Raw genomic sequence first — 24,758 nt, 5'->3', positions numbered from 1 at the left:
TCATTGCCCCTCCCTAATCCATGTCTAGAAGATGATCCTAGCCTCCTGGCTGTGCTGCCTTCAGCCTTCCCGTTTTCTAATTTGTTCTCTACATATCCAGTTATTTTCCTGAAGCACACTTTTGATATGTGGTCTCTCCAATTTGCATAGCACTTCAGTCTCTTGGTTGTTCCTCAGTTCAATATTGGTCCCTTGTTCCAACATCCACAGCCTGTTGTTCTATTTTGAGGTCTCCCTCTCCACAGACTCCAAGGCTGCCCAGGTTCCTTCTGCTTCCTCCTCCTGAAATGGCTGTTTCAGTTCCTCTTTTGCCTGTTTGAGGTCCTACCTATTGTTTAACCAGATTTTGAATCATGTCTCTTGGTTGTCCCTAGTTACCTCTATACAAAGCGGGGCAAAAGTAGGTTCACAGCTGTTTGGATGGAAAATAATACAATAATTAATAAATAATAATATAACAATAAACTTTGTATTTCACATACTCACAACTGTAAGCCTACTTTTGCCCCATTCTCTACATATTTATTATATTTTTGTAAGAGAATTTTTATTGTAAAGGCATATTTACTTGCGTTTCCTCCTAGTCTAAGTTCTTTGAGGATAGGGACTGTGAATGCTTCAGGTCTGTTAAGATCCTCTGCATGTGGCACATGACCTTGAACATGGTGGTTTCTAAAAATATTGTATAAATTCAGCTTAATCATTTGTAAAGTTATAATTTTCTTTTTTCTTTTTAAAAATTTATTGATTTTTAGAGAGATGAAGAGAGAGAGAGAGAGAGATTTGTTGTTCCACTTATTTATGCATTCACAGGTTGATTCTTTCATGTGCCTTGACTGGGGTTCAAACCCTCAACCTTGGTGCATTGGGATGATGATCTAATCAAATGAGATACCCTGCTGGGGGAATTTTCCTTTTTAAGTACAGATAGGAAAGGTACATAAAATATGAAGTACATATTTTAATTTTATGGACATAAAATGAGTAAATATGGCAACATAGCACATCTTGGCATTTATATTATGGGGTAAAAGGAAATTACAGGTGAATGAATTCCTCTAACACACACACACCCCTTGTGTAATTATTGAGCTCTGAAATGAAAAGCATGGCTTTATTTATGGAGGTACTTCAAGGGAAAAGGATCCTGTCAAGCAGTTTAGGATTACCCTATGCAATAGTTGTCTACTGCCATGTAACAAATTAACCCAAAATGTAGTGGCTTAAACAATAAATGTTTATTACCTGTCATACTTTCTATGTATCAGGAACGTAGGGATGGCCTAGCTGGGTGGTTGTGGTTCACAATGTCTCATGAGACTGCAGTCATTGAACATTAGACTGAGGCCAGAGAGTCTGATTCGAGGAGACTCACTCACATAGCAAATTCGTGCTGTTGATGGGCAGGAGTCCTTAGTTCCTCACTTACAAAGTCTCCTACACTGGGCACCTTGAGTGTTTACTGACACTGTGTTTGGCTTTCCCCAAAGTGAATGGAGAGGAGGGGAGGAAGTGGAGTGGGGAGAGGAAGAGAGAGGGACGAGGGTGGGGGAGAAGAGAGAGAGAGAGAGAGAAGTGGCAAAATCTTTTATGACTTGACCTGGGAAGACATACAATGTCATTTCCACAATATTCTATTGGTTACACAGCAGACGCTATTCAACATGGGTGTGCACTACACAGGGCACGAATACCAGCAATTGAGAATCATTGGGGCCATCTTGGAGGCTGGCTACCATACTCCAGTAATTATTGTCCAAATATGTTTTTGGGACCCCGAAAGAAAGAAAAGTTGTCATCTCTTGAATTTCACGGGGTTTGATAAGGCTTAAGAGGTTAGTCCTCAGCTATGAAATTCCAGCTTTGGCCCTCTGAGGGGCCTCCTTGCCCTCTCCCCCCACGCACAACCATAAGCATGCACGACTGTGGGGACTTTGACTCCTGAGCCTCTCACTCACCTTTGCAAGAATGCAGCAGCCTCCCAGCAAGCCCACAGCAGTCAGTGGGTTCTGGACATGAATCTGACTGAACATTGTTAAGAATTCCTGCTGCTGCCAGAATGCCCTGAGTACTTTTGACTGTTTTTGTAGGTCTGAAATTAAGGGCCGATTTCTTCCGAATGGAAGGTATTTGTCCCCTCTTTCGAAAACCAATTCCTTTAATAAGGATCTGGAATGGTTTCAGTTATTTACTCGGAACTCTCAGCTGCAAGATGATTATTAGATACATTCCATTTCAGTGACACACACATTTGAAAGGATTCATCCTTCCAATCATAAAAAGATAAAGTTTTTTTTCTCTCTTAACATCTGGAGCCTGATGAATAATTACTATAATTAAACAAGAGGCCATTGTATATTTGGGTATTTTTTAAGCTTCAAATGCCTCTCTGTGTGCAAGATTCATGTTGCACACTCTTTGTTCTAAAGCAGTCTGCTGTGCAGTGCTCACCAGCTACCGAGGAGCCTTAGTGGCTGGCATTAAAAGTAGGTCATTATGGCCTAATCTGCATCTCTCCCTTATTCGCTCCTCCAAAAACACTTAATAGGTAAACCCACTGCCTCACTCAGAATTTCACACCCTGCCCCCCATGCTGCATAGCACAGGAGGATTAGGAACTGGACTGGTCATTTTGGGAGGGTGTCATTGCCTCTCTCTTCTCTTCCCCACTACCATTGCTTCATAAGTAAGACATCATCTTTGTAAGTAAGGCCATGTCCATGCCTGTTAAAATTACTAGAGATACACTTTAGATGAACCAATGTGAAATATGCAGCTAAAACCACCTGTGGTTAGATTCGCAGTGAAACAGTGGCATTTTCTATTTTTTAGAGTCCCTATTTCCTCATTAAACGATGTCGGCCCTAATGTTATCTGATCACACCCCCAGGTTTACTTCCCTTGATGTTAGAACACATTTACTCCTTTGTAGAATCTTGGCACTTTGCTAGGCAGGCTGACCTTGGCACTGGGTCTACTACCCAAGAACTTGGATCTACAGATGGACTTGGTACCCAGGTCAGTGATAGAAGCCATGGAAACAAATCTAATAACCTAGAGTTAAAAGGCACTCTGGAAAGGCCTGAAATCTTCATTTCTCTTTGAATTTACTATTTGCTAAACTTCGTGGAAGTTAATTATTTTTTGAAAGGCAAGAAATTACAGAGTATTCTGGATGTTCTTGAGAAGAAATTGCTTTGTATTTCATAATTCCTTAAGTGTTTGCATGATGGGTGCTCAATAAATTCTTATGAATTGATTGAAATAAATTCTGAATAGTTTGTTGTTTGATATTTATGTTTGACCTGTCATATCATGATCCCAAAGGTGAAAATGACTAGGAGGGGGTGGTAGAGATGAAGCTGGGCCAAATCAATATAAAACATTGGGAGGTTGATCATTATTGAAAATTCTTTATAAGTCTCTACTAGTATTTAAATAAATGTTTATTATTCTATAGAATGTAACATTGAACTTGCTACAAGAGAACAAAAGACAAATACTTATTTTATATACATTGTGCCTAGTGCATCTTTAAGAAGTTAGGGCACAGGCACACCAAGAAATCATAGATTGATGAGCTTGTTCACCTTGTTTCATTCACTATGAAGAGGTTTTGTGAAAGTCATAAAACAGACATTCAGCACTCAAGATGCTGGAATGAAATAAACTTTAGCATTTCCTGATTTTTTAAATAAAGTATTCCAAGTGAGGTTAATTAATGCATACACTCAGTCTAATCAAAAGAAATCTACTGGGATAATAAATTTTAGGTAGTGATCACAAAGAAGAAAGTATGTATTCCTAAAGCAGAAAGGAAACACATTTTTATATCAAATGTACATTGAAATTGTACACACCAGCGTATTAGATTCACGCAGAGTTAGTGCTATGGCTCATGTATCATTTTGGAGAAAAATCAAAGTGGAAATTGTCCTTTGTAAAGAGTTACTGGTGTCAAGTGGCAGAATCCCAAGTGAGTGGATTCATTTGTTCCACAAGGGATCAGATGACCAGCTCTCATAAAAACTACTATTAACCTAAAAAATTAGGGTCAATAAAAGCCTAGTTCTAATTCACGAATCTGAACAAGCTGAACCATTAAACTGAATGAGCTCATCATGATGCATTAAAGATCAAATATTAGGAACTATGAAATTTGTGATTTTAATATGTTGATCATATAAGAGCAACCCTTTTAATAACATGATTTTATCATGGAACCTCACATATTTTTCTTAAAACCAAGAAGGCATTCTGAAAGCATTTAACCCATTCTTGTTTCATAGTTTGTAACTCCATCTTGCTTGATTCAGTTTGGTAAAGCTGGCTGAAATGATGCTATCTGGTATAGCTCATAATGACAGCAAACATGACAGAAGCCACTCATGTAGCTCAACTTCAGATTTCGGTAGAATCCTCATCCTACCTGCTGTTGGGACAGTAATAATGTCGAGGGCTAAATTCTAGGCCGGAGCCCCCATCCTATATCATACTCTGGATTACAACAGTCCATACCTATTTTCTTGTATCAGATCCTAGCCCCCAAAAAACAACCTAGGGTTTGCAACAAAGAAAACAAGGAACAACCCCAAACAACCATCCTAATCAGGTCCTTACAGTGAAATAGGACTTAACAAAACACCTTCTGTCATAATTAGTAATCTTACTTAAAATAGGAAAAAAGCTTGTGGCTCTGAACAAAGGTGGGTCAACTCATGTCCAACAACAGAGTTTCAAGAACAGTTTATAGCCTAAAAGAATGAGCTATCATGTTTTCACATTCAACTTTCAACATAATTCTATTTTCTATTATTGTTTCCAATTTACAAATGCTGAATACTCAGAAACAGCTGATTTGAAAGTCCCTTCATTTTCTACTGTGTTTAGGCTGGGGCAACTCCACAATTATCACCTGCAAATAGTGAGAGGCAGGTGGTCTGACATAGTCCTAGAACTGCGAAAAGACAACAGGCAATTCTCACAGGTGATGGTTTCTTTGACTGAAATCTCCTTTAGTAATTTCTTAATCTGGAGCTGATGGTCATTAGTTTTGACCATGAGATAATGAAAAATAATTCTCAAAATGTACCCACAAAGGCAGGTATGTGCACTTCCTTTTTTCCTAGTGGGGAAAGTACAGAATTCAGCACAAATAATGCCCCCTTTTTTTTTTATTACAAACTCTTATTACAAAAACATAAGCATGCAATTCTGTAACATAACAATATCATACTCAAGTATACCATGACATTTAGGGAAAATCTTCAAGTTAAAACTATAAATTGTCATACCCATATTATTACCCTACTAATGACACCCAAACAGGCCTTACTTCTACTAAATGCTGGATATAAGGGCAGGGACAAGACCCTCCAGACCCAGGGACTTGATGACCTCCGTCATTCATGCCCAGGGCAGCTGAGACCAACTGTACTCTGAGAGACATGCTGAGAATAAGTGAGATGAAGATGTAGGGAAGGAAACAGCTGAATTAAATACATTTTCTTGTTTTTTAACAACCAGTTCACATATTTTAAAAAGCATTAATTATACTTTTATCTGTGGAGACAGGGTGTTCACCCAACATGCCATTACAATGAGCACCATTAGAGCAAAGCGTCTCAAGGACTCAGTCATTTCCATGAGTGGTGGTGAAGGACCAGAGCTTAGCTGTTATAATGATTTTGTGACCAGACCTGGGTGAAGACTGCTATCTTCTGAATGTTTGTTCCCCCTCCCAAATCATTTTGAAATGCTAATGCAATACATGAGAGTATTAGAAAGTGCGGTCTTTGGGAGGTGCTTAGGTCATGGGGGTGGAGCCCTCCTGAATGGGATTGGTGGCCTTATCAAAGAGGATCCAGAGAGATCCCCAGGTCCTTCCACCATGTGAGGACACTGAAGACAAACTGCTATCTGTGAACCAAGAAGAGGGCTCTCATCGGCTGCAACAATGCTGGTACCTTGATCTTGGACTTCCCAGTTTCCAGAACAGGGAGAAATAAATTTCTATTGTTTATTAGCCATCCAGTCTGTGGTATCCTGTTACAGCAGCCCAAATGGATTAAGACAGAGAGGCTGTGGGTCTACTGGCAGGTTAATAATTTCATTGTTTCAAAATCAAAATCTTTAAAGATTACACATTTATTTTGAAAAAGAGTCTGAACTCTGTGTAGGAAAAAGGTTGGGGGCACATCAGGATCCCTTGGTGCTTCCTTTCATGTCTCAAGCTAGTCAGCTCTACCAGACATGAATATTGCACACAAACTGCTCTTACAGCTGCCTGGCCCTCTCTCCTGGGAAGTCAGGCTTAAGTAATGCCCCTTAGAGTCTCAGCCACACCCTAGGTGTTTTGTCCTAACACATTACTTCTCTCTCCTAAAAAGCAATGTGGTAAATACAAGTTGCTCCAGGTTGTGACATTTCCATGACTCTCTTAGTCCCATAGTCCCACTTAGAAAACGGTGCCCCAGGCAACAAGCCTGCCTGGTCTGCCTTTAATTCAGCTCTGTTTTTGACATGTTTTATAGAAAAGAGAATCTTGTACATCAGGTGTTTTTTGTTCCCAGTACCAAAAAGTTATGATTTGATTACGTGTGTATTTGTAAGGGTAGAGAAGAAAAACAATCAAAAGTGTTTGATTGTTTTTCAATTGATAAAGGAATGGTCTTCAACTATTTTTTTAAAATTCTTTATCTTCAGTTAATCTCTCTCCCAACTAAGAAAACCTAGTTTTACCACCAATGGTACCTACATACCCACATACTAAAATACACAAATAGGAGGAAAGGGGAGAATTTTAGGGGAGAATTGCTATTTGGAGGAAAGAAGATGTAATTTACTTTTATTTCAAAATTCACTATAAAGAGACAGGAAAACCTCAGCTCCATCTCCTGAATATACAATTTCTAGCTACATATGAACCTCGCTAACATTTTAATGTTATTAACAAGAAGAAAGAAAAAAATTCAGGTATTTGTAATGAAGGGATTTTGCCTTTATTTGCTTTATTCCTGAGGGATCTGCATCTATTTGCTTAGTAACATTCAAAACTGTTAGAAATCCTTCCAACTTCTGTGTTATAGTAATATTTAATCTTATTTTTGGTGGCCAAAGTCTTTTTATTGATTTCAATCATAGACATACATTTTTTAAAAATTTTTAGATTAAAAAGTTTGGGAAAGTATTAATATTTGTTAAATCTAGGTTGTGGCTGTGTAAGTTTTTAAGTTATTTGTACTTTTAAATATGTTAGACAGCTTTCATAATAAATCAAATAATATTGGAAAAAAGTAGAATAAATTTCACTAGAAATTACAATTTCTTCAGATATTTAATCAGAAAAAAATCTTCTCAGATTAGAAAACCTTAAATTTTACTTTAAATAAAAGTAATTTCTAGATATGCTTTAATAATTTTATGTAATTCCTTTCCTATTTTTTGAAGCTGATAAAATGGTTCAAAAGCCAATGTATTATTTAGCTCTATTATAAGGGATTGTAGCACTTAACTCCATGCTTTTAGAGAGGCACATACATTAAAAAGTTTCCAAGCTTTCTCAGCTATGCTCAGCTTCCTTGTGACTCGCCTACTGCCGGGTGCTTGGCACGGGGTGCTGAGCTGGCCCAGGACGCTGCTCCACGGGGAGGAGGCTGCCAGGGTAGGATCTGGGGTAGGCTGACCAGTTAGGAAACTACTGCAATGAAAACGTTGCTGACGTGCTTACTCTGGGCCAGACACTCTCTAGGTACTGGGATACAGAAGCGGGTAGACACCAAAGTCTTTGATTTCAGGGAATTCCTTTTTTTCTAGTAAACAAACAAGAAACAGTGACAATAACCATTGCTAGGGAGAAAACAAAGCTGGACCCTGTCACAATGACGGAGACGTGATGGAAGAGCTTGTGCGTGTGTGTTTGGTTTTGGATAAACAAATCAGGACCATCTTTGGAGTTGGGGGGGGTCAATCCCACCCAGAATAAGGAAGACATGTTTTTCATTTTACTCATTATCTTTGTTTGCTTCCCCAAATAAACAAAGGTCTAGGAACTGATCCAGGATGCAACAATTCATGCCCTTAAAAATGCGGTGTTCAGTTGTGGGGTAGGAAGTAAAAAAGGGGGGAATGAAAGGGAAGTGTGGTGAATCTTTATGGTCTGGTAATTTTCATTCCTGTTATGAATTAATTTTTTTGTCTCAATATTTCATATTGATATGAAATATTATAGCCCAAGTGCCTATAGTAGCCAGCACAAATATTACATAAATATACACCCTCTGATGAATAAAAATGAAAATAGTTCATCTCATCAAAATGTTTAGTTAAAAGTTAAAAATGAATTAAACTTTGGAATGGGAATTATTGAAAAGGATTTTTTAAATGGCTATGTGTTTGAGAAGTGGTTAAATCATACTAGCTACCTGAAATAGGATTTTTTTTTTAAACCTTTTAGCTCTTCAGTGAAAATAGCTCCTCTAGCAGGAATGCCCGCGTTTAATGGTCAGACAGGCGCCCGGCGCAGGCGGAGTCACACACCCCGGGTCCCACCAGGGCGAGAGATATCAATGCAGGGCAGCGTCTACACTTCAGGTCATTACTGCAATTAGCCTTGTTCTCATCAGGCCCTCTTTGGAAAGAATTAATGTTTTAATGTTTATAAATGGTTACCCTAATTTTATTGCGGGCTCTGGGTCAACAACTTCTTAGATCAGGGTTTCACTAGACAATATCCTTGCTCTGCTAACCTCCGGACCAAATGGAGGAGGCAGTGGTCCTGGCTCTAGACTCCCACGGTGTGGGGAGGGTCTGTTACTGGCAAGGCCGGGTAGTCTTGGTCAGAGTGGTTTTACAACGCACACACAAGGCAAATCCAGCAAGGATCCAGCCCCTCTGGGGCCCACAGAAGGTTCTGCTGAAATCCATTAATCCCTCCCACAGGAGGGAGAGGGGAGACAGTAAGGAACAGAGGTGTGGGTGGAAGAAATGTGATAAGCAGCTCTATTTTGTTTACATCTCTAGAGGCTTAGCAACAGGGAGTTTTGTGAGGCTCAAACAAATTGAGAAACAGCAATAGCTTTAGAGGTTGATTATGAATATGTGGGTTTCTCTTTAGTCATGTTAGATGGGGCACATTGTTTAATTTGAAAACTCAGTAGTCCTTGCATGTTTTTAAAAACAAAATTCTCCTTATACCCTGCGTCCTTAATGGCAATCTGATGAAGGCTCTCCTTCCCCAGAATTTTAAAAGCAAATGACCTAATCCGGGATTCTAAGTAAAATTGAAACACACCTAAGCAGCTCACTGAGATATAAATACATGTCTTAAGTTCACCCAGCTGTAGTTAGTTATAAAAGAAGGAAATATACCCGGGGCCCAGTCCCGAGCTGAATTAGGAAATCAAGGAAGTTTCGCTGGGGGTGCTTTTCTCTCCCTTCTTGACAGTCTTGGCAGCACCCTCCTCTCTCCTGCCTCCCCCATAAACATGCACAGGTTTTATCCAGCCCCAGGCATCTGTTCAGTTCCTGTTCCCAAGTTGCTGCCCCAACTATGCTCAGCCATTCAGAAGAATTCACCTTTGAACAGATAAGGACACCTAGAGAGACTCCTCTGAGGTGTGAAGTTCAGAGCCCAGGAAGGAGGAGTGTGCAGTGGAAGAGACAGGTCGTGGTGGGTGTGGAACTCCAGAGAAGGACCTTCATCTGTTGCCTGTCACCTTGTCACTCCCATTGTCACCACAGACATTGCTTGTGCTGACTGGGTTACTGGGTCTCCCTTCTAGTCTTTGTTTACCTCTTACATTCCAAAATTTTTAGAAAGCTGGACAGAGTTCAAAACAAGCAATTAAAATTCTAAATAACCAAGAGCATTAATTTAAAAATCTTAAAAGTCAGTCCTGGCTGTGCCAAGTGTGGTTCCCAGAGCAGCACCAGCAGCATCAGCATCACCTCGTAGAGCTGGCTGGAGATGCAGAGTCTTGGGCTCAGCCCGCGCCAGCTGGATGAGACCGTAGGAGATTCCCAGGTGTTTCATATGCATGTTAACGTCCGAGATGTACTGCTCTGGCCCTTTATGGGGAAGTTATCACACTTACCCATAAAGGACTATTGAATAACTATGGGTAAGTTATTGAACTTACCCATAAAGGACTTGAATTAAGGACTCTTTCTTGATAACGGAAAATACCATGCTGACGTGAAGACTGCTTGTCACACTTAACTTGAAAAGAATGCTTTGAGAAAGAAGTATTAGCATTGAGTGTTCCTGTTGAAGAGAGTTCTGGTGGGGAAGGGATATGCCATTACCAGAGTGTTATGGTAACAGATTTGAAGGAGAGAAGGTGGCAGGGGATGATGAGATAGATCCATTTCGAGTCAGAAGGATTTGCAGACTTTGGAGGCGGGGTCTCTGGGAGTGTTGTATGGTATAAACAAAGTGAATGAAAAAGGAAATCAGAATTATTTGGATAGCCAGCTATGGGCTACATATCCTCTTCCTTGTGGTGAAAAAGTCCCAGTTTCTAACGTGAGTTATTTCAAAAGTACCTTTTGATTGGAGAACTATGTTTTTTGATGGCAGTACCCAGTCTGGATCTGACTACAAAAGTAATAGCTTTAGTAGGTTTAAGAAAAATTACACTCTAGAAGCATCATTACCAGATTCAGGAATAAGTTACTGTTCAAACTTTGTAAAACATACCAGCAGTGAGCATCATGTTTTAGGTTATAGTTATCTGCTGGTGGCAAACTCGACAGCAATGAAAATGGCGGGGTCTGGGGCCACGCTTTCACTGACTCCTGGCCTAGTGTTTGCTAGACTCTGAAGAAGGACGCCTCTGTGTTTGGGTCATTTTCTGATTGTGTTACAGCATCCCAGCATCCCTGGGACACATTTTTCTTGTATTTTCTTGAATTGCATTTATGTGATAGATAATAGTATAGAACTAGACTCATCCTATTCTGTTCATTACTAAGCTATTCCAGTAGTTTTGGAAAGAATACAAGGTGTATAACATAATTTATTAAAAATATGAGTTTTTGAAAGCATCCTAATTTAAAAAAAAAACTGTAAAAACACGTAGCTGAACAGCTATATGAAATTGTGCTATTGGGTAGAGAAATAACAGGGTCTAGACATTTCTTCTTTTCCCCTGAAAAAATTTAATCTATTTTTGTAGCACATAGTATATTTTAAAGATGACCCCAACACATTTCACATCTCACATGCTTTTACAATGTGATTTTGACATTCTTTCCAACAAAGGTTAAAGTCCATGTTTCTTCTTCTTGGCACTGGGCAGGCTTTAATGGCTGTTTTGACCAATGGAGTATGGTAGAAGTGATTCTGTATGAGTTCTCAGGCCAGGTTGCACAAGGTAATTTAAATCCTGCCTTGCTTGCCGGAGTACTTGCTCGAGCTTTCAGCCTCTAAGTAAATGGTCCTGCTGTGATGACCTCCAAGTCAGCCCAGAGAGAGAGAACAGTACATTGAGGAGCCGTGAGGCTGGAGACAGACTGTCCAACCATCACTGTTTCAAATTCACTGCATGACAGACCTTAACTCAGAACCACTCACTTGAATTCTTGACCACAGGAAAAGAATAGATAAAACAATTGTACTTCTTTGAAGTTACTAAGTTAATGGCTACAAGTATTTTTTTGCTTCCTGGCCAATAAAATTGTGCATTTCCACACCAGATTCTTGTGGCAATATCTAAATCTGAGGTGTCATTACTGCTGTTACAGTGGGGATAGCATGGTCTAAGCGGTAAGGAAGGTCTTGAAAGAAAGGCAAGACTTAGAAAAATGAAGGGTGAAGGAAGTGGGGTGTTGGAATACCCTCAAAAGTGAGGGAGAACTGCTCGGGCACAGTGGCAGAGGAGAAAATGGAACTCACACAGGAATTACCTTTGCTGGGCCTGACTGGGAGCAAGGAGACTTAGGCTGCAGAAAGAAGTCACAGCCAGGATATGTGGGTTATTAAATGGCAGTTGAATTTTGACTTTCCTCCATGGACAAGGAGGACTGATTGACACTTAATTTTGTGTTTGTGGGGGTTGGGAGAAGGGAGGCTGGGGTATGTATTTAATTGCTATTTATCACAGTTTTAATTGTGCATACCATGAAGTGTAGATGATAAACTTCATTGTGAATATCATCTGAATACAATATCCAAATCTGTTCTTTTATGCTTGGTCTTCATAATTTGTTTCTCACGTGGCAAGGGCACGTGCTCCCATGTTATAAAAACACCAGGAATATTGCTCACAGCTGTATTTGGACCACTCTTACACTCCAGCGATTTCACTCTTTTTTTTTCTATTTTTATAACCATCTTTGTCACTTTCACTTCTTTCCTTCTTCCTCCTTTTGATTCAGCTGCAGCCATATCCAATAAAACACAGTGACACAGAGATGGATCTTACAGAAAATCTGCTGATTGCTCCCTCTGTAAACCCCAAATGTAAACAATAGAAGGACATTTGTTTCTCGGTCGTTTTTTTTTTTTTTTTTTTTTTTTTTTTTTTTTTAGTACATAAAGATGAAGAACCAAATCAATGTTAGGAAAAAAGAAAAAAAAGGGAATATGTTATGGCTGTCTGCTGGTTGGCTTTTTGGTCGCCATTCTCCCTTAATATGGGCTGTTACATTTTGCCTGTTTCACTGGGGACAAGAGAATTTCTATCTTCTAATTTTCAAATTCCTCAGTGAGGAGACTCTACAGAAAGAAATCAAATCCTAGCTATTGAAATTGTTGGGGGTTCTTTTATTCCTGTGATTCTATGAAGTACTGTAGTTAAAATACGGCATCAAAATAACAGCTCAAAAATTATTGTATGTGGAAGGAATATACTCAAGAATATGCTAAGTACTGATTTAATAAAAATCTAAATGTGAAATATTTTGTTATTTTGTAATTTTGAAAAGGAGATAGTGACAAAATGTAGTTCACACTCCATGCCTTCTTTCCTCCCTCCCTTTCTATGTCTCCCCCTTCCCCCCAACCCCAGCCATAACTGACATCCACACGGAAAAGATCTTTGAGTTCAGCACACAATGAATTGTTTCTCAGTTTGGTTTTGGTTGTACAAACATGCACTTTGCTTTGATAAAAATCAGTTAGCTCTACCTAGATGCCAGTGCTTCTTCTATTTCTGAATATAACCTTTGCATTTATAGTTTTCACAGCTGGAAAATGCATTCCTTGGTCAGTAATGGAAGGCACAGAAATTATGCGTCTGTGGTCAATAGCAGGTGAGTGACTCTGGTCCCTTGTGGAGTCAGATGGACAAGGATCCAAATAGCAATACAGATGGATAATTTAGGCACCATGTGGTCCCCTGGGGTTTGTACTGCTAGAAAACATTTTCAGCCCCAAGTAATAAAAATGACAGACAGTCACTCAGCCTACACGGAATTGTATCCTGTCATCTGTAGTCAGGAAAATCTCCCTCTGAAGTCAGTGGGGGGTTTTAAACTGAGAATGGAACTTAGACTATGGCCCTTTAAATAAAGACAATAGAATTAATGTTTAGCAGAGCAATTCAGAACATAGTTCAGTGCCGTGTATGAGGAAATTAAGTGCACTTTTACAATCTCCCTTATAACTGCACCATCACATTACTAGGTATCATGGTAGCCACCAATTTTTCAGTGAGGATGGACTGAACCGGCTTATTCATGGCATTCCACAGGGGAAAATTGCTTTTCTTTTCTTCCCACAAAGAACTGCATTTCATCATTGATTTCTGGCCAATTAATATCAGCATGAAGTGCCAGACAGGTACTTAAAAATAACAGCCTGTACTTAATTCCGAGGAGTTTCACATAGAATTAATATTGGAATGAACATGGGAGCTGAAATTCAAATGTTATTCCCAGGCTCCTGACTCGAGGTCTAAACATGGGGAAAGGCCTTTCTCTTTCTCCCTTCCCCTGACACACAGACATGTCAGCGTCCTTCACACGTTGATGGTGCCTACTGTGTAGATGATCTTATGTAATATTATCGCTTACCCTCTTCAAATTATAGTTACTCAAGTTAAATTTCTCTTTAAGTTTCCATTGTTCTCTTTTGGTAGATCATATATATGTGTGTGTGATACATATCTATCATTTCATATGATATATAATATATATATTTAAACAATGTCCAACACATTCATACCTTAGAATAAATGTTTTTTTAAAATATTTTTTGAGGCAGTAGGATCAATAAAGAATAGGTAAAGTGCATGGGCTATGGGAGAGGGGCTGGGACTGTTTTTCTGATGCCTCAGGGTTAGCATTAAGTGTTGGTGAAATGCAGAGAAAAATAAAATTGATATATAGTCATTGAGAAATATAGTCGAGATGCAGCTGTCTGGTTGTCAAACTTTTATCATTACTACGATTGCTTTATTCCTTCCTTAGAATTCGTGTCTGTTTCTCCCTTGGTATATTTTTATTTTTCTCAATTAAGTGTTTGGTCAACTTTCCATTAGCATGTGGTTGGCTGATGGGCACAGATAAGTGTTTCCTCTCCTCTGCCACACCCTCTGACAGCACATTTTTCAGCAGAGGGATGAACTGGAACACCTGAACCGAGGCAGATCGTGCACCTGGCAGTTCTCATTTTACTGCCTGATCACTGCGTTGCAGGGCCGTTGTCTCCCTTCATCCTTTCTCCCCAAACTGCAGACAGTGGCACAAAATTCTGACATCAGTTCAACTAATGTTTCACTCAGATTTTTCTCTTTCCTTTCGTCAAGCTCATTCTGGACCTGAAAAGTCCTCTGTATAAGTGCCAACAATCCACTAATCTTCTCAGAAAATTTTGTTGACATTATAGGTGTGGTCCTGTCTGCATCAGATGACTATGGCGGTGGATTTGCATACACAAGGGACAGTGAGTAAATGAACATAGATTGCTGGCTGACGTGCCATCAAATAGGATGCAGCTGCAGACACCTCAACTGGGACTGTCAGGTCTGGGGACTAAAAATCAAAACAGATCTCCCAGAATCTCTTCCACTCGCTGCCCAGTGGCAATTTGTCCAGTTTTCTTTTGAAAACAAATGACTCCCACATAAATGTCTTGATGTTATTTCTTAATGCTCTTCTGATCCCAGTGGCTTACATTCCTGTCAGAACCAAGTGTAAAAACAAAGTGAATAAAATAGATACCTCTGCTCCTCAGTTCTTGCTTTGAGAAGTGGAGTGAGACAGGTCTGGACACTGGATACTAGTGCACTCAGGGCCACTGGGTGCTTCTTTTCCTGCCAGCACACTGTAATTAAAGAAAAGAGACATCAACGTGGAACCAGATCCGAGGCGCCGTCCAGTTGAAAAGGTCACTGCCGCAAATGAGCAATTAGTGCTCCCTGCTGTCGGAGAGGCTTTGGCTGCAGAAAGAGCCACGGAAACACAATGCCCGGATAAACCAGCTTTGTAATCTGCTTGTCACAAGTCCAGTCATCAGGGGTCTGCCCTGAATCGGACAGAATAATGCTGTCCGGATTGGAAACAGTCAGATCTTCAAAACGTGGCGGTCAACAGAACAGAGCAAAGTGGTATTTCTTTTGTTGGTAGTCAGGATGTGGTGGACCAAGTATGGGAGCTGTGGTTTTGAAGCCTCATTATAAACCTTTAATATTTGGGAGCTGCTTTTCTGGCAGCCTCCGAGCCCGCCAGCAAAGCTTTGTTGCCTACTAAAACAGGGATTTGAAAAAGTGGATATGAATGCAAGGTTAAATCAACTGCGTTATTGGCACATTCTCTAAGAATCAGCTGCTTTATTAGAGATTGTTCTTAAGATGATTTCATTTAAAACTCCAATCCTCTGCTTTGCCTTAATAAGGGTGGGAAATTGAAAGAGTAAGGCGGGGGGGACGGTGCTTGGAGGTAGCAGGTGAGCAAGGAGGAATGGGCATGGAAGGGGGAGTGGAAATCATCCCCCCTCCCCACCATGTGCCCAGTTCAGCCAAGCCTGGGCCTGTCCAGTCCCCCACCGTCCAGGCTGCAGAGTGATGCAGGCAGATTGGGCTTTTGTGAGCCTCTCAGGGGCTAGGGGTTTGACCTTGAAGGCAGGTGACCTCCTTTCCAAGGTAGCCTGATATAAACTTCATTTCTTTCCCCACTCAGTCAAATCCAGAGAAAGAATGAAGACAGTTCTCATCTTATCAGCCCCAAAGGCAAGGTTTTGTTTGATATTACAGACAAAGCTCTGAAACTGCATTTGACAAGAGAGGCTCCAAATAGTGAATCATCTAAGGTTTTGACACATGAATGAGGATTTTCCCCTTTGTGTTGTAAGGTAAGCCTTCAAATTGTAAGGTAAAATGATCAAGCTCTTTGTGTTTCAAGAGTAAGGAGTCAGCTGCTCTCCCCACCCTCTCCTCCTTAGGGTGTCTCCTTGAACTCATTATAGGTCCTGTTTTATGTAGGCTAAGACTTGATTTTGAATGCTAGGTTGTGGGTCTTCTGACATTTGGAACTGTAAACACATCCCTCTAAGATTAATTTACTAGTTCCTCACACTGGTTGTGGAGGTAATCTCAGGAAAGAACATTTTAATTGCTCTCTCTTCTGCTTTTCTATATGAACTCATGAAATTCTGCCCTGACTCTGTGCACATTTTCATACATGTAAATCTGTAATGCCTACTCGGTAATAATTTGAGCTCTCTCTCATGTCTGTGTTGGTATGGGGAGAGCTTTTGTCGGCAGGATTGTTTTATTTCCTTGCAACTGGTGGAGAGAGTAAGAGGTACATTGAGAAGGGTAGAGCCAGCCAGGAGATAAGGAGTTGTGGCAGAAGAACAAACTTTCATTTAACCTCAAGGTTTTTCTGGCTGATGTAATAATCAAATAGACATGAGACAGATTAGCAAGAGAAAATAACCAAACGTAATACATGCTTGTGTATGGGAACCCCATATACTGGAGAGAGCTCAAGGCCCCACATACTGGAGTGATTCAGAGATAGAAAGGCAGGTTGAGGTATGGAGACCTCCTGAGCTAAAAATGAGGTAATGCACCTGAAGGGATGGGGGAGGGGAGGGCGACTTCAAAGGGCCCTTGTGGAATGATAAGAACAGACATTTAGTAAGTAAAAGTTTGCCTTGCTTTATGGATAGTTCAAAAGAAGTTATCTCTGATAACCTCTTATTATGAGCAAGGTCCCTGGCTTTAGATATAAGTAGTTAAAGGGAGGGGCAGAAGTTTCTCTTGAGCCTGCAGGTAAAGTGCCTTTAGCTCAAACCAATATGCATACCACAGAGGCACATCTTGGGGTGACTCCTTTTGGATCCCCACAGAGTGAATGGAATGGGTACCTCGGGGCAGTCTAGGTGCTGGGGCATTAGGAAGTGCAGGGCTCGGAAGTCGCCTTAGTGAAGTGGAGCTGTGAAGCTTCTCCACCTTGACGGAGATTTTTCCTCGGCTCATCTGTGATGGGGATAATGTTAGAAGGCTCCATCCCATGATCTGCTTCGAACTCTTTCCAGACCAAACTTTTCTAAGTTTGGTTTTTCAAATTCTATTCATCTGTTTTTATCCTACTGCTTGCTTGAACCTCATGGAGCTTGAGAGAGCAGTCGGTGCTTAAATGCTGCTTTTCTTTCCGGGAGCTCGGCTCATTTCATGGAGGCATTCTGTGGCCAAGCCTTGAGTGGATAGCACAGAGTTACTATCACTCTTTCAACAGAAACTAAGTTCATAAGCTTGTAATTAGTATTTAATGTTTAATATTGACACAGAGCTTTATAAAGCATTCTACAATAAGAAAGAGGGGAATAAGTAAAATATGAGAGAGAACTAGAAAAATAAACTTCCCTTCTAAATAATTTATGGAAGTTTTTAGATTATCACTAAGGTATACCCTGAAGCATATTCTTATTGTTTTTGTATAGAAATAAATAATTCCACTACTCTACAAGCAATATTATTGAATGCTTTATTGAGTCCAGGCACTCTGATACTTAGGGGTTTTGGCCATGGCAAACAGAAGCTTATTAATGTATATTATGCATCCATGGAAGATACCCAGGGAACAAGACAACTCTCTGAACTGCCCTAAGACACTTGCTTGTATGCCATCTTTAGTCAAAGATGAAGGAAAAATATGTGGGTGTCTGGGGGGAGTTGGGAAGGAGGTGGGGAAGTGAGAGGAAGTCACCAGGAAAAACATGGGTAAACAAGGGTAAGGTTTATGTGAATTTAAGCAGGCACCTTCACCATTATAACATTTTCTTGTGATTTAGTCATCCTCTTCCTTACAAATTGTGATTTCCTTTATAAATGGAAATGCTCCCTTACAAAAGGGCGACTTCTACTCTGTTCTCAGAGCTTCCATTTCTCAAAACACTCACCTCAAAATAACCTTTAAACCGAGTGTGCATTTTGGGTGGCACATTCTGCTACACCGCATATTCAACAGGCTGCCTTCTGCCCGGGCTCTGGCTCTTTGTCCTTTTCCTTTTACTCCCTCTCTGTCTTCTTTTCCTTTGTGTGTGGCTTATTTCTTTCCATTTGTAACTTGTCTGTGAAGTTTTAAGAGAATAATAATGATAGTATTGATGTAAGAAATGTCTAAAACTGTAGAGAATTTTTATGAGTTTATTTGAGTCAAATTGACAATTGCCGGGAAGCAAAATCTTGGTGGAGTGAGGAAATGCTCCCAAGAATGGCAGTTTTACAGCTTATTTTATACATTACAATCAAGGGGAGCTGTAAGGAAGGTTACATGAAATTCATCTGTGGGACTGGATAAAGAGTGAATGGAGAGACACATAGTTCTTTTACATTGGTGGGAACAGGATTGTTAACAATGCACATTTACAGCACAGAGAGGTGGTGTATGGGCAGCAAGATGACAGTGAGGGGTCTGTGGTCTGCTGCCTTGGTGGGAGACGGTGTCTTGAGGGCTTTGGACAAAAGAGGGTTCACTCTGACATTCCAAAGGTACGATGTAGAAAGGACAATAGACAGGCTCAGTTACAGTCGAGACTGACCTTTGTCAAGGAAGATACCGGCTAGGATGTGACTACCTGGCACGACTCACTTTTAGTTAGAAAGTTTTATTTTCAGATCATCCTATGTGGTTACTTTCATCTCTGAGTTTGTAAGGCCTCCATGCAGGCCTCCCCTGAGCCCGTCAGGTTTAGCCTGTGGCCTCTACCTTTTTTGTCCACAATAGCTGACATTTCTTGAGTACTCATTTGTGCCAGGTGCTGCTCTAAACATGTTAAATTCAATCCCCACAATACTGCTATGAGGTTAAGTATTATTTGTAACTCTATTTTACTTTTGAGAAAACCCAGCGAGGTTAAGTAACTTGCCTAGGTTTGCATAGTCAGCAAATGGCAGGGTTAGGATTTATATCCAGGGCCATGTTTATAATCTCTATGCTCTTTCTCTCTGAAAGAAATAACAGCCTTATGTAGAAACTGTATATCTGTATAAGCAATAATGTGTCTGGGAGCTTTTTCTATACCACTGAATTCTCAATTACTTTTTTTTTCTTGATTGTTGTATAGTTCTCCATTTTATAGATGGGTGATATTTTATTTAGCCATTCATCATTGCTCAACATTTTTGTTGTTACTACTTTCCCACCATAAACATTTACTGCAGAGCCAAGCCTTGTGTTTTTAGTTTCATGAATATATATGCATGTATTTCTTAATGACATAGAAGAGAACTGGGAATTTTTGCACTGATATAATATAATACATATTGCCAAGTGGCCTTCAAAAGTTGTAGTAATTTCCATTTCAAACCTACATCGTATGAAAGTACATATTTCCCTTTTGTCTTGTCAACACTTGGTGTTATTGATGTTTAAAATTTTTGCCAGCTAGATGAGAAAAAAGTTGATATCCCATTGTTTAAATCCACATTTCTTCATAGGCATAGTGGTCATATTTTTCCCATTGCAATTTAATCTTTGTTTTGCTGTTGTGAGCAGCCACTCTAAATTTTATTGCAACTAGGATTTTCCCAGGCCATCCCATCTGGGGATGCAGATGGAGGCACTTTACCACCAAGAGCCCATGACCAGCACAGTGTCTACAACATAGTCAGAGCTCGATAACTAATGATTGATTGACTATCATCCAAATTTCACTGACTTCTAACTCTACCTACTGCTGAAGGGCCTCTAGTCTCCTAAAAGTTAACTGTCCCCAAGTATATCTGGGAGTCATTGAAGTCCAGCTCACATGTGATCACACGCGTGCTTGTTCAGCTGGTGGTGCCAGAGCTCTGCTGGGCACCGTAACTTCCAGCAGCCACGTTACCATTTGGCACTGCTCTTCAACTCCAGGCCCCACAGTGTTTCCTACCCCTCTATCAGGCACCCTATTCCCTCCCTCCCCATGTCATGACTGATCCCAGGAACTGCCCCACTGTGTACTCTGACCGTGGGCTGGGGCTGTGCAGTGGAGGTCTAAAGCAAGGAGAGGAGGAACAGCTAGCTCCTTCTCAGGTTTCAGGGTGTAAAGGGACCCTAGAAGCAGTGCCTCCAGCATCCTATTTGTTTAAAACTTTAGAGAAACAGGGTTTTTGTTTTTTTTTTCAGTGTTTGCCTATAAACTTTCTCTCTTTTAAACGAAACACATTTCTAGGAAGAAAAGTTAAATGTCTACTTTCTTTTCCTCTGGGGTCTTTTTTTTTCTTCAGAGTAACCCCAGCTCCATGCAAGCAAACCTTCACCCACTCTAGTTTACCGATTCATCAGACAGTTGCGGACATGCACCAGGCTGTGGTGGGCTCTCCAGTCTTGCCATTTCCCCAGCTCCATGAAATCCCATGCTTTGATTGGTTAGGAAACATAATTATTCATAAAATTAATTGTTTAATTAGGGGCAAAGCATTGGGGCCCAAAGTAATAATTTTGAGATGTTTGTGTAAGGAATTCTTTGGTAACTGATTTCAAAGATGGTATCTATGGAAGGTTTCTCCTTTTACTCTGCAGACATGTATCTGACACTTACTATGCTGTGGTACTGAGAAATGAATACACAGCCATACCTTTAAGGGGCACATGGGGCTGATTAAAAAGTAAGAGAGAAGAAAATGAATGTAGCCAAGCACAGCACGTACTCTGATACTCATACCTTAATGGTCTGGCAAAATTTAGAGGGACTGCAAAGCAGGTCACGGCGAATTCTATCATAGGGGGTCAGGAAACCCTCCCTGTCAAGGTGATGCTTCAGCTAAAAGGATTTGATATTTTAGACATGGGTGGCTGCAGTTAAGATGCTTTTACTGTTGTCAGACTTCAGTGATCATGATTGATAATGGCTCAAAAAAGATCTGACCTCTAATTGACATTTAGCTTACAACTAACACCAAACCAAACCACTTCCGATAAATGTGAGGACATTTTCAAAGGCTAGTAACAGAAGCTTTGTGAACATTATCCAAAAATGCTCTGCCATAACAGGAAATATTGTGGTAACACGAAGCAGGACAAACTTTTAGAAAGCCCCTCAGAAAATTGTTATCACAGGTTACTGTGAGAGAAATCTGATCATCATGGCAAAGAAGCAATCAGTCCATTTGCCTGGCAGGAGTTGGTCTATGTCTTTATATTTTCATAGTCTGTATCTTTAAATTTGTATATTTGGTACTATTTATAGCCTATATCTTTTTTGTAAATGGGCTTTGAATGCAATAGAAAATAACTTAGATGAGTCCAAACATTTCCAATGATTTCTATCTTCTAGTTCCTAATAAAATGTATTTTTTCAAAAAAGAGATGCTTATAAAGGGAGGGTGAAAAACTGGAGAATGCAAATATCTTTGTGATGGTTCTTGTTTTATTTTCAAGGTCAGAGAATAATATACAGCTATACTCTTTTGGAACTTATTTTTTGAATTCTCACCTAAGGACATTTTTTTCATTGCTTTCAGAGGGAGGGAGGGAAGGAGGAAGAGAGAGAGAGAGAGAGATGCACCCTGACCAGAGATCAAACCTGCAACGTAGACATGTCCCCTGACCAGGGATAGAACCTGCAACCTTTTGGTTTAAGGGGCGATGCTCCAACCAACTCAGCCACACCAGCCAGGGCTACTCTTTTGGAATTTTTAAGAAAACAGCTTAAAACTTACATTGTTCTCTAATTTTAGATGTTCCTAAATGAACCTAGAAAAAGAAGAATGGAGTTGAGAGGTTGAGATGAGTGAGCATTAGTCACTTGAGAGTAATATGTTTACAGACATATTCATTTATTCATACAGCAAAGGCAATGAACTTCCATGTACTGGGCAGTGAGCAAGAGGCAGGTCATGAGAAGATAATATGATGTCTTTCTCTTTAAACAATTTATAGCCTACTCCAGTAGACCTGGACCTAATGTATAATTAGAGTACAATAAAATAAGCACCCTCTTTCTAGACAGTCCTTTACTAGATTCGAACTATGGCCAAATTGTGTGTTATATGAGTTTACGGGTGGGAATTACTGACCTCACTGGGGGAGGCAAGGAGACTCCACAGAGAAGGTGATGTTTTATGGATAATGAGTTATACATTTCCCCCTGAAAAACTCCTTCCCAGGAAAGAATAAAGCAAAACATATACAATAAAAATGTTGCAAGAGAATAATGTCTAAATGAGAAGCAAACTCAAATATGAAAGGATTTCTTGTACTTAATGATTTTTAACAAAGAGACATTCATTTGACTGAGTGCACTGGATCCTTTGATCGGCACAAAGGTCATGACTTGCGACCTGTGAAGGAAGGAATATAATTCTGGCACCCTGCTCAGCTCTGCAGTGAACACTATTTTACGTGTCCTATTAACCTAAACACTTTGATTGGTTTTCAGTCTTCATTTACCTAAATTCTCATCTTCAAGTTGAAAGAGAATGAGAATTGGTAAGTTTAGTATAATATATTACTTAGGGTTAACTAAATCACTAAAAACAGTAAGATTCAGGTAGTTGTCTCTGTGAAGTAACACCCTGGGGTGGAAAGAAATGGAGATAAGGACAATTTTTTAACAATTTGAAACTAGTTCTCTGGCATTTGACAGTTTTTAAACAGTGTTTATGTATTCCTATGGTTTTTTAAAAGGACTCATTAAAACTCTAAGATATAAATAGCGTAGGTGCTAAAAAAATATTAATACTCTTCCTCCCACCTTCTAAGTTCTTCTAGCCAGGCCAATAACCACATTAACAGAGTGATTAACAGGAGAAAAATCAAAGTTTAATACATACACATGGAGAATTCACACAGATGTGGTAATATATCCGTGAAAATGCCAAAGGCAGTGAGGCAACATTGGGTATATAAGACAGTTTTGAACAAAGGAGAAAGGTGGGGGAACAGGCTGTTTGATTTCAGAAGTGAGAATGGGGATTGACAGGTAGCTGAGAAAGAGCAGGAGATACGGGGCAGGAAAATCCGTGCTAGGTGACTCCGAGACAATGGGACACAGGTTAACTAGCTAACAGACTCCTACCTGGAATACTCTATTTGCCATACTTCACTTAAATTAGGATAAAGCAGCTCCCTAAGATCCCCATCTTATAGCAGGTTTCTTTCTGAATCTCTTGGGCAGGAGAGGAGGAAGGGTCAAAGGTTCTTTCTGAGTCTTTTGTTTCTTAATAGACAGCTTAAGCTCAATATCCCCCAAAATAGTTTCAGGATGGCAGGATTTTAGTATATTCAATAGTTTATTAAATGAGTTCAATAGGTGGAATCATAATTATTCAAAATGACCATCCTTAGTTATTGGAAATCTATAGATACAATAAATACTTTCTCTATGTTTTGTTCTGATAAAACTATATGCCTCACTTCTCATCCTCACTCACAGTGGGACATTTCCCACTGTGCCATGGGCTTTGTGTTTTTAGTGTTTTAGAGTTATGTTATATATACCCCCTCAGTCTCTCCTCCCTCCGACTTTCTTTTCCTGCACACTGAGACAGGTAGAAGGGAAGGAATTGAAGAAATATTGTTCAGTAGCCATTTGTCTAGAAGATAAATGGTTACAAGGACTTTTGCCACTAAATTATGCTAATCTACTCTATAATCCAATCACTATTTTCTAAATGACAAGGGACCCTAGTGCCAAAGGAACTGTAGTCAATTTTCTCCTTTGTCCCAATAGATCAATTATTCTTTTTGTCCTGAGGTAAAAGAATAACTTTCTTTCCATAGAACTTGTGAGGGCTCTGAAATGCACACCACCCACACGATCTGCCAAACTATTATCGCTCCATTAGAACTGGCTGAGATCATAATTACCCGAGCAATACCATTCTTCAACTCTGCGTTCCAGCATGCTGGTGACTCCAGCCACCTCAGCTCATTCAAGAGTCAAGGTTCATATATGCTGCCCTTTATTTTCCCTCTGGACTAGGTGATTCCACATGCCAAAGAATCTATGGGGCATTGCCTTAGAGTTAGTTAATGGGCCCCAAAATCCAGCCATTTGAAACAAATGTCTATATCTCTTGCAGAATCTATGAAATAGATGGCATGAAACATTCTTATTTTTAAGAAACATGAAAGTTCATCACACTTTGGTTTCTGAAGTAACACCATATACACAGAAAAAAAATTGGAAAGGGGTGTTGGTAGGTTTCTCACCATTGGGTGGTTGGTCTGTACAAAGATTCAGAAATAACACACAATATAAGGCATGTATGTGCTTTTTAACATTAGTGAGGCTTGGAATTTCAGCCACTGTAGAAGGTACTGTAAAGTGAATAGAAGAGTCAGAAAACCTGCCCCCAAAGAACTGACCTTGAAGCTTTTCT

The sequence above is a fragment of the Phyllostomus discolor genome, chromosome 3, assembly GCF_004126475.2.
Source record: "Phyllostomus discolor isolate MPI-MPIP mPhyDis1 chromosome 3, mPhyDis1.pri.v3, whole genome shotgun sequence".
NCBI classification, from domain to species: domain Eukaryota; kingdom Metazoa; phylum Chordata; class Mammalia; order Chiroptera; family Phyllostomidae; genus Phyllostomus; species Phyllostomus discolor.
This window is presented reverse-complemented; position numbering follows the sequence as displayed.